Source organism: Antechinus flavipes, chromosome 3, assembly GCF_016432865.1.
Source record: "Antechinus flavipes isolate AdamAnt ecotype Samford, QLD, Australia chromosome 3, AdamAnt_v2, whole genome shotgun sequence".
Classification (NCBI taxonomy): domain Eukaryota; kingdom Metazoa; phylum Chordata; class Mammalia; order Dasyuromorphia; family Dasyuridae; genus Antechinus; species Antechinus flavipes.
In genome coordinates this window covers 224565559-224578554 of record NC_067400.1, presented here as the reverse complement: position 1 = coordinate 224578554, position 12996 = coordinate 224565559, and positions in this window count along the sequence as shown.

Below are 12996 nucleotides of genomic sequence, written 5' to 3'. Positions count from 1 at the left end.
TTTTAAAAACACAAAAAATAGCACAGAAAGTAGTTTAAGAGGGAACCCAGACAAGGAGGGGAGTGCAAATGAGTTAGTTTATCAATAAACATTTAATGAAGCATGTGTGCTAGGTACTATGCTAAATACTAGGGATACAAATAAAGTAAAATATAATTCCCTTATCTGGGGAGTTCATCTTTTATTTTATATTAACTTTTTATTGGCAAATATTTCTTTTCTTTCAAACTACACCCCCCTACTTAAACCTCTTTTCTCTCTTCAGATCTTTTCTCCTACTTAAGAAAGAAAAACAAATTCCTTACAACAAACATGCAGTCACATAAAACAAATTTCCTATTGTGGCCATATTTTAAAATGTGTCTCATTCTTCCTATTGACTCTATCTCTACTCTATTAAGAAATGGGTAACATTCTTTATCATTGGTCTTCTAGAAATTGAAACTAGCACGCTAACTTTAAAATACATTTTAAAAAATGAAATTGTACATAGTAGAGATTCATACTTCCATAAGCTGGCACCTTTATCTATTCTTTATACAAAAAATATTCATGTTTGTTGTGCTTATCACATTTATAATAATAAAGAACAAGATTAAAGCAGATAAGTTGAGAATAAAAAGATGCTTTACTGTCTATAATATATGTGTATACGTGTGTGTATAATTATAAGTATCTATTACTTATTTTAGGTCTTACAGATATTCTTGCTGAAGATAAGGATATCACTGAAGAATCTTGATGATTCCTCTGTCCAACAAGTAAAGTCTGAATTTTGCTGGCACTTCTTTTTGTGATATTCAAGGTCTTCCATAATCTAGTGTCATTCTGCCTTTCTAATTTTGTCTTATGAATGTCTGCAATTCAATTCAGACATTTATTACATGTCTACTACTTACCAGACATTGTCCTAGATGCAACAGTTACAAAAGCAAAAATGATAATGCCTTATTTCCAAGAAACTGAATATTGTTGAGGAAAAACACCTACATAGAAAAATTTTAAATGAAAACAAACCAAATATATATGAATTCTTCTTGTAGGAGGTGACACCTGAGCTTATCTTTGAAAAATGCTAGGGATTCTGTGATTCAGAGATATTGAGGGATTGCATTTCCAGGGAGAGAAGACAGCCTGTGCAAACATATGGAGTTGGAAGATGAAATGATGTATACAAGCCTGTTTGCCTGGAACATTGAATGTGTGAAAGAAAAATAGCAATATATACTTAGCCTGGAAAAAGAGATAGGAGTCATAGTAAAAAGGCCAGGAAAGGGAAACCAAAGAGTTTTCACTTTATCCTTGAGACCTGAGGGAACTGTTGGGACTTTTAGAACAATAAAGTGATATGGTCAGACTGTTCTTTAATGAATATCAATAGGTTGTTATGTCTCAGGTAGATTGGAGAAGGGAAACACTGGAGACAGGAAGACTATTAATCTATTACAATAGTCCACAGAAGAGATTATGTAAACTAGAATGGTGATACTTATGATTTTAAAATAAGCCTCTACATTATATTCAGGAATATGATGGACTAAAATAATTTCTTAAAGGTGACTAACAGAAAGGGAATGAGAATCACTTTTTAAATTATATTATCATTCTGGAGAATTCATTTTTAAAACTTTGGGGGGTGGGAACCTTTCTTGGCATATTATTCGGACCAAATTGAGTATATTCTCTTTCTTTTCAAAAGTATCCAAGAGTTCTTCATTGTTTTTTGACTTTTGCATTTGAGATATTAAAACTGAATTCAGACAAACCTGGTTATTTTTCTTTGCTATTTGAGTGCAACTAGTTTGGAAATAACTCAGAAAGGGCATAATGTAGTTTTGCCTTTGCCCAGATGCTCACAAAATGATAAAGTGACGCTGCTATGGATCATCTTTAAAAACAAAAACAACAAAACCAGTCTATGGTGATTAGGCTTTAAATCTGGCCCATGAAACTTGAAAGACAGACATACTTTGTGCCAGATGGAGAGAGCTTTATGACAAGACTGCTGAGATTTTAAGGAGCAGGATGAAGACATATTTTTTAGACTCAAAAAGAGTTCAGTGTAAGTGCACTGCATTCTGTTCTTTCTAATCCTTGGCTGCTTCCAATAACTATGCATTTTTATAAAATCATGACTTTGATGATGGTCACTGACATAATTCACTCTGAGGGGGAGCATAGGAAGAAGATATGCATCATGAATCTTAGAAATAAAACCATAAAAACTCCAAATGCTAGCATTTTGCAAACAGAGGCATCGAAACAAAATCAGTTTCTTTCTTTTTCTAGCAAGGAAATCAATTATTACAGTTTTTTCACCAATTAAAGAAATTTAAATTTCTTTAAAAGGCTCTAAATACAAGCCAGTTGCCTTAGTTAACAATGAAACTATCTAGGATAACTAATAGCTAATCTGTAATATCTGTCCTTGAGAAACTTGGAGGTAGCTAAACTTTCCAGTTAGTCATAAATTCATAATTATATGTATGCAAATATTATAATCATTTGCTTAAAATTGTCTGATATTGTGTTCTCATTCTCATTGCATAGGGAATTATTGCTCAGTACAAGTATTTCAAAAGACTTTCATATGCATTTCCTTTGCAATAGGGAGGAGAAAAGCAACAAAGATGTCATATTCCAGAGGAGGGATTAACATCCAGAAACACAGAATATCAAAGTCAAGAGGTACATTAGATCACATCTCGTCAAACTCTCTCCTTTTATAGTTGAGAAAGCCCAAAGAAAGAAAATAATTTATCTAATGTTACATAATATTCTAGGCCAATCTAGTGATTCAGGTTTGGGATTCAATCATAATGAAATACTTATGAATCACAAAATACAATGAAAATAACTTTATTTATAACAAAGAATTAAAAGAATATAATTATCAAAAATAAACAATGTTCACCTCCACCTCTGCCTTTATCAGGACAGTAATGCTGTGTCAAAAAAGATGTCCCACATAGCAATGGGAATTCTACCAGTCTCAGGAATACCAGTTAACAACTTTGCATAGGTTAAGATTTTGTTGCTATTTTCCTGAATCATCAGTCTTCCACACTAACCAAATCCCATGGATAATCTCCTTGCCTTTCAAAAAGGAAACGTTCCCAACATGTTTAGAATAACTGTTGTTCCTATCATATCCCACCTCTTAATGATAAGGACTTATATATTCTAGTGGGGACTTCTGACCCCTTAAAAGGCAACTTGGATATCAGGAAAAAACCTAGAAAAAGCACACTGGAGAATAAACTTAGTACAAGTTATAAAAACTATAGCATCAAAAATATGTCTTTTTAAGTATCCATTCAAGGGGGACAATATTAGGAGATGATTCACAATAGATCTCTCTATATAAAACATTAATAATTAATAGGAATAACATTGGGAATATGGAAGTCATTGTACCAATAACTAAACCTTTGAAATAGACATGTTTTTCTACATAGGTCAAGACCATACATAACAACCTATTATATTAAAAGGTCATAAGCTTCTTTCATGCAACCTATCCTGTAATTTAAGCTGATAATGATATCTCTTAGAACTACCCACTTGGTGTTTTCTAATCCATCAACAAAAACTTCTTCCTTGGGATCCCTGTTTGAGGGTTAATGCTAAATCCTTGTTGGTTGGAGATCTCTACTGAGGAACCATACCAGAAGACACAGTGCATAAAGAGCTAGATACTGACTGAGGAAGACTTACATTCAAATTCAAATGCAAGTATTTACTTATTTCAAATCCTGTGGCAAGGCACTTAATTTCTGTCTACCTCAGTTTCTTTAATTAGAAAGTTGGAAAAATAATAATAGCATCTACTTTACAAAATTGTTATGAGGATTAAATTAGGTGATGTTTATTTTTAAAACTGGGCTTCACACACGTGTTTCTATATAAATGCTTATTATTACTATCTTTCCATGGAGACCATATGAAGGATCTCCTCATCTTCATCCAATCGTCCAGATTGCTACCAGGTCTGCTAAAGAATCCTCATTCTTCCAAGAAAATGTTCATTATTATGAGATTTAAATACACACATAATTTTAACTCCTCTATATCATTAGCAAAGTATCCCCTCTCTCTCCCTCCCCCATAATTCTGCTGATTCCACATCCTAGGGGCAAGGAGACACGGCAATTGAGGGAAAATGAAACATTTTTCTAGATGTATAGAACCTTCTGAGGAGCAAAAATGCAGGGGTTGGAATATGGAAAAGGTAGAGGGGAGTCCACCAAGATTATTACTTGTAATTCATCCTTATCAGGGGAGTTTTTCTGAAAGACTGATCTAAGAAATCACAGGAGCAAAAAAGCACTCCTCCTTCCCCAGTTAGCACCAATTCATCAAAGACTTCTGTTTCTGAAAGGTTGGGCATTCAACTCCAAGAGATTAGATGAGATAAAACATTTCTTAAGAGTTTACTATGTGCCAGGCACTGTGCTAAACACCAGCATTATACATATAAGCAAAAGAAAGGCAGGCTGTGCGCTCAGGGAGTTTACATTTTCTAATACCAGAAAACAACAATAAAGTGGGTAGGATAAGAGTTGGAGAGACAGCATGGAAAAGTAATCTGGACTACTGAGTCACTGGAACTTCCATTTGAGGTGAAACTTACCAATCAAAAAAAGAGACCACATTAATCAGAGATATGATGATGAATTTACTGTTTCAAGAGTCCATTTTAGTGTTCAAGAATACCATCTACTTACGATTGAAACAGAAACTGAAAATTCAGTAAATGTCATGGGAGCAGGTCAAATCTTGAATCTGCTTCATGGTAAATTTGGTATAGACTTAGTAATGTAGGATTGATAGGGAGAGTCCATAAGGAAAAAATATATTCTGTAAGAGCATTTAATAATATTTAATGCAATGGTAGTGAAAATGCCATATGCTGAAAAAGCAACAACTGCATTAAAGGGAAACCTTTGGCCCTGAGATGGGGGAGAGAGTTAATATGATCATTGTGTTGATCAGAGGCTGGTCAAGCTACACAGTGGATCATTCTATATTGTTCCTTCAAAGGTGAACAGGGCAGTTGATGTAAGAAACATTCATGAACAAAAATAGTTGCTTTTTTCCTTGGTTAAGGGGATCACATGGTCTCATGCCCACTATAATATGGCACTATGAGCCCCATGCCCATATTGATGATGGACCCAATTCTCAATCTCTGCCATTCTTGGAAGGATCTTAATTTGATTATGTAATGCAGCAAGTGATTAGGAGGTCTCTTATGAGCAGTAATATACCTCGCAAATAATTGAACACAGTAAGAAACAACAGCAAATTTTCTCCATTTATCCTGATCCCAAAGCCCCAGATCAGGCAGATACTTAAGGATAACAACTACTCAAGACTATTTTTGTTTGTTTGTTTGTTTGTTTTTTAATACCTTTAGTCTCCTGCAACAACCAAATCTAGAGATAGTCTCCTTAAAAGGATCTCAGCCTACATAATAATGTGCCTATTCTATAACCCAATTATATAATTTCCAAGTTTGGCAAATCTAGAACTTAAGTTTTCTGATATCCAGAGTCTGTGATGTTAGTTACACTACATTTTTTGAAAGACTGAATGCCACCAGTACCATTTAATGTACAACAAGCCATAGCTCTGTCCCCCACCTCAGTTTTCCTGGCTATACAAATTCTGTACATGATTCCTACTTTCTACAAACCACACAACAAATGTTTTAAGAAGTCATTGGGACATTATAATGCTCTAAAGAAGAAGAAAAAACATACAAATAAAAGAAAATTAGAGTTTTAAGAACTGGTTACCTAATGTTTTCTTTTAAAAAAATATCTAATTAAATTATTTTTCAATATTTCAATTAATTTAATTAATTTTCAATATTTCAACTGTCTTTTGCCAACAGATTTCCCCTTTCCTGCATTGGAAAAGAAAAAGAAAACCCTTATAACAATAACATATAGTCAAGCATAAAGCCTTAGAGCTATATGTGTGTATTTATGTATACATATACGTGTGCATATTTATGTATGTATATGTATTGTATAGTGTATAAACATGCAAAACACATATACACTAGTCTATATCCATATGTGTCTCTGTGTATACATGTGTACATGTATAACATACACACACATATATGTTTAAGTCCAAAGTCAGTCTTTGATGTAGAATATGTGTCATTTGGTGATTGTGAATAGTGGTCATTTGGTGGGAAGGCTGTCAAGTCTTTGGATATATAACTTTTTCATTAAAAAATAACAATCATGAGCCCAATTTGAAACTAGACTTTATTTCCCCTACATTAACCATTTCTAGAAGATAGATATGTTTCCAGATCAGTATTCCCTCTCTAAAGAGAACAAAGTGACAAGTGTTATGATACTACAATCTCCCATTCCTCTTCTGACAGGAATCCAAATCTCTTCTTGGGTGGAGGAAACTAAAGAGATATCTATTCATATTCCACTGTGAGTTACAGCTAAACATGTGGTCACATAAAACCAACACATATATAGACAATTTTAAATTATATAAATTATAACTCCCATATCAATGTGTCATAAAGGTTTTCTTTTTATCTCTAATTTTTTATTATTTATCCTGAATTTAACACATCTCAAATAAAATAAGCATTTTAATACCTCACTATAGAACAGGAGGAGATTGTATATACAATTACAAATTTCTCTTATGTAGTGTCTATTTTCTTTTTAAAGTATAGCTAAAATAGAGGAACGTCTAAACTGGTATAGTTTTCCCATCCTTCTCTTGCCAATTGAACTGCAAGATCCTGAGGGTAGTGGTTGATTTTGTCTTTCTTTAAAGTCTCAGTGCCTAACACAGTGCCTGGCACATAGGAGCTTAAATTGTTCACTGTCTTCCCAAGAAAGTTTTGGTTAACATTTATAGGAATCTTAAAAAGGAAAATGTCATCTCAAATTGTCTTGTGGTAAAAAATATACTTAAGGGAATACTTATGGGGAAAAAAGACATTTTTCAATATAAGGTATAAATGTTATTTAATATCAAATATTAAATTAATAAAAACTACTTTAATGTTAATTAGTAAAAATTGTTTCTGACCGATCTTTTTTTCATATATCTTTTTATAGGTAAAGTAATTGAAGTTTAGAGAAGATAAATGATTTGCCTAGAATTATATTACATATGTAGACAGAAATAGGATAAACATGTCTTTAGATTCCAACCCCAATGCTCTTTTCACTATGCTACATGCTGCTTATTTCTAATAAACCATTAAAATATTTATACTTTATTTTCACATCACCCTCATTCCTGAATATTTCCCTCCTTCATTCTCTACATAGCGAGTTACTCTTCATAACAGAAAAAGAAAAAAAATTGAAAGAGGGGGAAAGCATTTTATCAAAACTAACTCAAACAATATCACTTGAATCTGATAGTATATTCAGTAATCCACTTCCATATTGTCCCACCTCTGCAAAAAAGAGGGACATATTTTTTCAACTCTTACTTGGAGTGAATCTTGGACTTTACAATCACATAGCATATAAAAAGAAGACCTCCCCCTAATTGCACAAAATTCAGCTTCTTTTCTTTTTTCTTTTTCTCTAGCTACTTTATGTTGCTTCTCAAGGCAGCTTCTGGTTTACATGTATTTTTGTGTCAGGTCACATGGCATGGACTCTGCCTTATAAGAACCTTTTAATTTCCTAAAGTTGGTTAGTGCCCGCTTATATCCAAGTAGGGGTGCTACTTAGCAGGCAATGCTATCTTTAATTGTTAGCTACAGTATCCTAAATTTCCTCTTTCCATTACAGTTACCATAATTTCCTTAATCACCCAACCTTGAATAGTTGAAGTCATTCTAAATATCCCTTGTCCAATCAGTGCCTAGTTCCTGTTTATCCTTCCTTTCCTCATCATGCCTCTTTCAGTTCCTTCCATTCTATTCCCACACCTACCAATTTAATTCAGGCCCCTATCATTTCATGCTTGAACTATTATAGTAGCCTCCTAACTGGTCTCCCTACCACCTCTAAGATTTTCCTTTTCTTATTCATTCTGCACATGATTACTAGATTTATCTTCTTATAACATCCATTTCACCATATTTAGTCTTGGTTCACAATGCTTTGACCAATCTCCATTCTTTGTTGGACAAATCTTAAAGTTCTTATCAGGGTATTCAGGACCTCCACAATATGATCCCAGTTTTCCACTGCAATATTACTTCCTATTCCTCCCAAACACAAAGCCTTTTGAGCACATATTATGAATCTTTATTGATACCATGCCCACCATTACCCTTGTCTAAATGTTCAATAGATATTAACAGCATCATTACAACTAGCATTTATATAGCACTTTTTATGTGACAAGTATTGTGCAAAGTGCTTTAAAAATACTCTCATTTGAATTTCTTAGCAACCCTGGGAGGTAGATGCTATTATTATCTGCATTTTACAGTTGAGGAAATTGAAACACATTTACTCAAGATCACATGATTGGCATGTATCTGAGTTCGGATTTGGACTCAGATCTTCCTGGCTTCAAATTCAGGAGTCTATTTACAGTTCCCCTCAATTGCCTTTATCAGTCTTTTTTCTTCCTAGCCTTTAAAGTCAATATCAATTTTATTTCTTCACACAACCAACCTTCCTAAAATCATCCTCTCCCAACACTTCCTCTTCTGAGCCCAAATAATATATATTATTCACCACACACCATTTTGTTTTGTTGGTTCTTTCTTCTTGGGAATATACCAAATCTCAATTAGAGTATGAACTTCTTGAGGAACTTCTTGAGATCTGACATATAGGACCATCTTTAAAATTACTTATTGATTGATTGGGATACTGATATTCCTATGGCATCTAGAATAATGTTTTGTACATTTCAGATAATTAATAGGCTCTTTTCATGGTATCAAGTTTAAAAAAAGACTTGTGGATGATTCTATAGTTTTGATTGATTTTTTTTTTGATTCTATGCACATTCAGATCTAAGGATCTAGATTGGTTGGTAAGGCAGAATATACACATACTCTGAGAGAGTTATATAAGCTTCAGGCAAAGATAGAAAATAAATATGGATGCTGAGTCAGAGGAATTGGATTTTGTTCTTAAAAACTATTTGACCTTGATCAAATTGCTTCTCCTTTCTGACAGTTGTTTATTTTTCCATAAAATGGAGGTAATAATATTGGTACTATCTATTCTGAGATCATCTTAAAATATTATAAAAATTAGAGTTATGATTATTGTTTTATGTGTAGGTAGATATTACATCAAATGTGGAGAAAACAACTTGAAAATTAACTTCTAGAAACATAGTATCCTGGCATGATAATATGTTAGACTTTATCACTTTTGTTCTTGTGAAGTTACGTCTATCTCTGACCCCATTTGGGGTTTTCTTGGGAAAGATACAGGAGTGGTTTGTCATTTTCTTCTCTAGCTCATTTTACAAGTGAGGAAACTGAGGCAAACAGGATGAAATGACTTTCCCAGGGTCACAAACTAGTTTTAAGTGTCTGAAATAAGATTTGAACTCAGGAAGAGCCCAACACTTTCTCCTTCACCACCTAATTGCCACCTTTCTCACTTTAAGTCACTTAATTTTGTTCCCAGAATTTTTCACCCTCCACTCTAGATTTACATTTTTACTTAGTGTCCTTAGTTCTGGAAAAGGACCATGATATTAGAGAAATGGTGCTATGACATGCAAGTGAATTGGATTTAGGTGAGGGAGGACTGTGCAAGGTCACCAGACTCACTTAATCCTCCAGAACCATACGGATCCAGTGGCCAGACAGAGATCAAGCCGACTCTAAACTATGTCCAATGCAGCTTTTTTCATGCCCCGGAGGGATGGCCCACCGTGCATTTAAAAAATCCTCCTGCTTTCACTGGTCTTATTGATGCTCTGTGCTTATACAAAGATGCTCTGAGAGTTTGTAGATATGAAATACATGTAGTGATAGCACGGATAGAAATACAAATGTGTGTGGATAGGAAACAGGACTAAAATAGGGACTAGATTTGGCTGAAGGAAATTTTAACCAAATCTAAGCCATGGAAACTGAAAGCATTATTATTGGCAAAATCCCAGCAGAGGGAGTTGTTTTCTTGCCATTCCTTTCCCATTAGGGTTTCAACCTGCAAGATCTCTCATCAAAAGTGTGATGCTTCAGGCTGGGAAAGAAAGGGCCTAATTGTTAGGAGACCCATGGGGAAAGAGAGTTCCAGGCCTTCCTAATTAGGAACAGAGAGTCTTTCTTCTAGGTCACCCATTTCAATCTGGTCAAGGTCAAGAACTAAGCACCATTTCTAGTAGTTGGTGGCCTTTATGAAACAAGTGAACGATTCAAGTGCAGAAATCATGTTGCTGTTTCTATGACACTAATTAAAGGAGTGTGGAAATAGATTGCACCATCACAGCTTATGTCTCAAAAGGACTTTGAACTTTTTCAAAGCCCTTTCACATGGTCTTTTTTTTTTTTTCCCCAGGGGAGCCTCACAGCAAAGCATGTGTTTTATTATCCCCATTTTACAGACACCAAGAGGTCAAACAACATACTCAGTTTGAGAAAGGATGTTTTCTAGATCATAATAAGAATACTTGCTGAGCAGTATTGGAAAAATATATTTTTTTTATCATGTGTTCCATTCCTGGTCTGTGCTTAAATGAGAGTTCACTGTCTGATTAAAGTGCTTTTGAAGAAATCTAGTATCTTTACATGCTACAATATGTAGAGAGTGGTGGGCAATATATACGGATTAGGGCACACATTGTTATTGTTATCCTAAGCCAAACTGTGTTAATATATTGCAAGGAAAGGTTGTAGGGCTGTGTGTGTGTGTGTGTGTGTGTGTGTGTGTGTGTGTGTGTGTGTATTTGGGTAGTCAATGGGAATTTACAGTGTTGTCCAAAATAAAACCATCAATAAAACACGTATTTAATTAAAAATGGACTAATCAGGGGCAGTGGGGTGGGGCAGTGGATAAAGCACTAGCCCTGAAATTAGGAGGACCTGAGTTCAAATCTAACCTCAGACACTTAACACTTCCTAGCCGTGTAATCCTGGGCAAGTCATTTAACTCCAATTGCCTCAGCAATAAATAAATGAAAATAAAAAATAAAAAAATAAAAGTGGACTAATCTGCTAATATATTGCAAGGAAAGGTTGTAGGGCTGTGCATGTATGTATGTGTATTTGGGTAGTCAATGGAAATTTACTGTGTTGTCCATTAAAAAGACCATCAGTAAAATATGTATTTAATTAAAAATGGAGTGATCTATTGTTCTTTTATTCATTCATTTATTTGTTTATTTATATTACAGAAAAACATTTAACTACTAACTTTGCATACACACACACAAAACAAACAAACAAACAAAAAAAAAAAACAACTGTGCTAATCATTGGGAGAGATTCAAAGACTAAATAACAAATGGGTTCTACCCTCATGGACCTTGCCTCATCAAAAGGAGTCTCTGGCCCCAGATAAGAGAACTAAATTCCATTACTGTATTCTAAACATGCATTTAAAGTGAACTAGATATTCAGAACAGAACTAGCAAAAGCTTCCTTTTTATTCTGACATGTTCTGTGGTAGTTCTATTTACTGATGGTCCAAAGGAAATCTCATAGACTTTACAGAGAAGAAAGGATATAGCAGAATTATACTTATATATCTATCTATATATATGTGAGTATATATGAGAGTTCTCATATGTACATATGTGTACATACATATATTCATATATATGATAATTTTTATATATGTACATATATACTCATATATATATTATATGATATATGTAATATAAAAGTTTTATGATGGAGGCAATCTCCTGTGGGATCAGACAATGTACATTAAAAGTGATATCCTATAATTGGTGTATAGATGGATGGAGTGATGGTGGGGAAGTGATGAGGGCTAAAACCTCACCCATAACTCTTACAGTAGCTTTGTGTTTAAGAGTCTGGTGTTCCCCTGAACTTACTGATATCCCCAGCACAACTAAATTAATCCAACCATCTGTGACATTTTTATGACTGCCAGAAAGATGTTGTTTCCTGACTAAGGGGAATTTTATGATCCAATGACTAGAAGTGCATGTTCACTTTTTTAGAATCCGTTTCTCTGTCTCTGATACAGGAGGTGGAGTACAAGTGCTGTCATGTAATGAAAAAGAGCAATCGAAGGCCAGAATCGTACAAGATGCAAATCACACTCATAGTCGGGTCTATTCAGCATGGGAATTTGCAGTAGCTGTCAAGCGCTGGTGTATTTTCCAGGTTAACAGTGGAGTACTTAAGAGGTTGTGTGTGTGTGTGTGTGTGTGTGTGTGTGTGTGTGTGTGTGTGTTTTGTTTTGCTAGGAGACATCCTGTCACCTCCACAGGAGTCATGCACTGGGCTTATTACATTTGTAATCCTAATGAAAACATTTGCCACTTTTGTAAAATGATAATGTGCTATAATTGGTCTTTAGGTTGTTTGCAAATGCATTGACATTAGTGCAGTCAATAATTTGAGGTATCCAACAAGGGAAGTGGCCATGAGCTCACCTGGATTCAGGTTCATCTGGGCTGAGGCTGACTTCTGTGCTAAGACTTTTACCTTTTTTAACTGTTCTTACTCCAGAGTGATTCTAGGGAAATCTCCGAAGCAAAGATTAAGCAATGTCAATCCAAAACGTGTATAAAAGCTTCTCTTCTAGAAAAAGATATTGAATGTATAATATAGATGAGGGCAGAAGACAACTGTCTGCTTTTGTTTTTCTTAGCCACCAAAAGTGCTCAAAGCACAAAAGACTATAGACTTCTCATTTTTACGTATTAGGAAACAGGCTCAGAGTGGTTAAGGGATTTGTCCAAATACATTAAGTGGCAAATGATGGAGATGGGAACCCAGGTCTTTTGATTCCAAATCCAGTAGTTTTAATACATCTCTTCACACTTGTCTGCTTTGGGATTTGCAGAAATAGCTATTTGAAAATACCTTTT